This window comes from Mytilus edulis, chromosome 4 (genome assembly GCF_963676685.1).
Source record: "Mytilus edulis chromosome 4, xbMytEdul2.2, whole genome shotgun sequence".
Lineage (NCBI taxonomy): Eukaryota > Metazoa > Mollusca > Bivalvia > Mytilida > Mytilidae > Mytilus > Mytilus edulis.
This window is the reverse complement of record NC_092347.1, coordinates 4,827,881-4,831,381: the sequence shown is the minus strand read 5'-3', so window position 1 is coordinate 4,831,381 and position 3,501 is coordinate 4,827,881.

Sequence of the window (3,501 nt, the reverse complement as noted above, 5' to 3'; positions counted from 1 at the left end):
CGCCCGAGTTAACGTTATGAAATAAAATTTGAACCAGTAGAAATTGGTAAAACGAATGACCGAAAAGCAAACTAATGAAAAGTATAAAGAACTACTTGCAACTTGAGTTAAATGGATGTCTATGGGGGATGCAAAATGCAAAAAAAATACTTGTAATTGAGTTTAGTGTCATTGCATTTACTAACCCTATATTCATATGTTAGAAAGTGAGTATTCCGCGATTAACAAACTTAACTTGTATGCAGATAGCCGTATCTTAGTGAGGCCCCTCATGGGAGGGTCCTAGTAATCACATAATCACCATTTTTTTTGCCAATATAATCACATAATCATTAAATATTTGCTTATCTTTAGTAATCAAATAATCATAAACTAAAAATACAGTCCTAGGTAATCAAATAATCATGAAATATTTGGCTTAATAATCAAATAATCATTAAAAAAACGGCCAAGTAATCACATAATCAAAAACCCCATGAGGGCCCTCCTTAGTAAAAATCAAACTGTGAACAATGTTATCATCGAAAATGCTGTCTCTTTGGTAATGACCATATGCTAAAAAAAATTAAATTAAAGTTAAAATAGACATTTTTTTCAAAAATCCCTATCATTTCAATATAATTTCCGTGACCCGTATCCGATTTTATTAGTATAATATTCAAATGAGCAAAGTGGCGTTGATTTCTGGATATGTCGAAAATGCTGTCTCTTTGGTAATGACCATATGCTAAAAAAAGTTTTGGTGGATTAAAAAATCATTATTGGAAAATTGAAAACATATCTTTTAGATTTTTAGATTTAATCACAATTATTCTGTCTATTATAACATGTTTACTTTTCAGTTATATCACAACTTCTATAGCTAAGTTATAAGTTTTTTGTTGTATAATGATATTTTCGTATAACTGCAATGAAAATCTTTTATCTAAAATTGAGGATGATGTCAGGCAGACCTCTTATTAATGGTTAGTTCATGCAAATATAATATTCAATGGTAGTTTTTTCCTAAAAATCCTATTCAACATTATGTTTTCGGCTTTCTGTAGAGAAATGTTTCCTGAAATCTGTGTGCCCCTCAGTTAAATACAGTCAAGCATTATGGTAAAAAATACAATTTTGCACAAGCTTTTAAATCAACTCAATGCATTTTTTATAAAGTTTATTATTATTATTATTTTGGTTTTTTTAATCAGTGGCGGATCCTTTTTTTTTTTGCTTGGGCTTTTTTTTTCTTTTCTTTTTTTTTGTAAAATGATTTATCAGACTAGACTTCGTTAACTTTGCCATTTCCTGTGTACTCTAGTGTTTAATTTTAATGCGACAATTCTTTACTTATAAAGATATTTTTCGCTGGAATTTACTGAAAGTCATGTGATTCGCTATGGTGGAGTTGAACAGTGCGTCAAAATAAGTCACTCAGTTATTTTGGAATTTGAATTACAGTAACACATTGCTTTAAAAGGCTGAGGGTGACAACCATGTATTTTCAAAACGACACAGGATTGAGCAAAGGAACGTAGTAACTTTTATTTCACAACTCAACCAAACAGAAAGTAATACTCTATACACTCTCATGAAAAAAAAAATCCACAGCAATATTATTTATCTACAAAAACATGTTTATCCCCAAACGCTCCAGCTTATTTTAAATAACATGATACTAGTAGCTGAATAATGACTCCCAGTCAGTACCAGCTCTAGAAAGTCTTAAGGTACGAACCCTTTGTTTTGAGGAGGCAGTCTAAGGAATTTGATAGAAAAAGACTGACTCTGATTTTTGTATTTAATAAAAATTCTGGCCATATCTGGATTGAAAAACAATAATTTTGTCCACTTAATTTTTTGCTATTAGAAACGAAAATTTCAAACAGAATTATTACGCATTAAATGAACATGATGAATAAAAAATGGCGTACAATTTTGAGGCCTGGGTTTGCATGTCTGACAGAAATGTCTGTTTCGCCGAACTGATATATTGAATACTTTTTTTCAAGACCAGACTGCAACCTGCCTGCTGAAAGTGGCCTTAACGTCTCCATTTGTCGACTGTCTTTCATAAATTGGTTATCATTTCAGACACATTGGCATAGTCGTTGATTGATTTGGAACCCCTCACTTTCCTTAATTTTGATGGGTGAAACCAGAGACATATATACACATTATATATGTCTCTTGTGAAACATATTAACCATGCCCAACGCCAGGAAACGTTTAAAAAGTGTATTTCACACTAATTTTATGTTTTTTTGCCACAAAAAAGGTCCAAAAAAATTTCGCCTCGCTCCGCTCGGCCAAAAAATAAGCATCTAATCGCGTGTGAATGCAACACTGTGTACAAAAAACTGTATATATTGTGTACATACAACTGTTAATATATTCTTGATGGTGGAGGTTGATTACTACTCCTATGGAGGTTGTCACAGTCCTGAAGGACGGAAGAAGATTCAGCGGTAAGGTAAGGCATTCTTTACAAACTTCGCTCCCCCTTTCAAAATTCATGGATCCGCCCCTGGCTTTTGTTAGAATTGAGCAGCTGACAAGGCTAGCTGAGGATGGGCGCCACTCCTCAATCAAAGGCCCATTTTATAATAATTAGCGATGAACTCTTTCAGAATATTCCTAGCACTTTGATAATTTAGATGAATTTTAGCACAAGAAAATCTTTACTATTATGGAAAAAATGGTAATTTTATTGGTATTTCTTTTGATCTCAGATCTTAATACTGGTCATTTAATATAAATATATGTGTTTAATGTATGTTATTGACGGTTTTGTGTTTTTTTAAGGGGGTGTGATTCTGACTGAGGCTTAGTGGGATATTTATGTTATATTGTAATGACTAATTGTTGACTCAATCACTTCAATCATTGTATCTGATTTATATGCTCTTGGTGGGCCCTAAAATTAGAAAAATAAAATATTCCCAGTAGATCTATCCGATTATCTAAATATTCATACTTGCGGCTAGCTTAACCGCTTCCTAGACAGTTGTAATCTTTAAATTGAAATCAATTTTAAAAAAGCAACCTCAATCAGGCATGCGCCAGAATGTAATCTTCAAAACGTTGATGGTTTTCTGTAACTAAAGAAGAAGAAAAGAAGACAATGCCAGTTTATTGAAATTATCAAATTGATTGCAAAAATGAACTTCAGTGTAAGTGGGACCTGTGAGTATTATACTAGTCCCAGGAGGGTCTGAATCTAACTGTTTCCTGGTTTCAAACATTCCAATAGAGAACATATATATGTCATATAATAGATTTATTGTAGTAACCGGCAACTTAGTTTTCAAGAAGTTTCCGTCATTTTTTAACAAAATTTATACGATGACAATCAGAGCTCTTCTTTTTTTTTTTTGACTCTCTCATAATTATTTTAATCTACGTAATTTTCGAAAGCACTTTCTATTTTTTCATAATCAAAATCTTGTTTGAGATGATTAGTGCAAGATGTCCTGAAGAAATAAAACGGGTATTGTTGGTTACTATTTAGTACGTTAA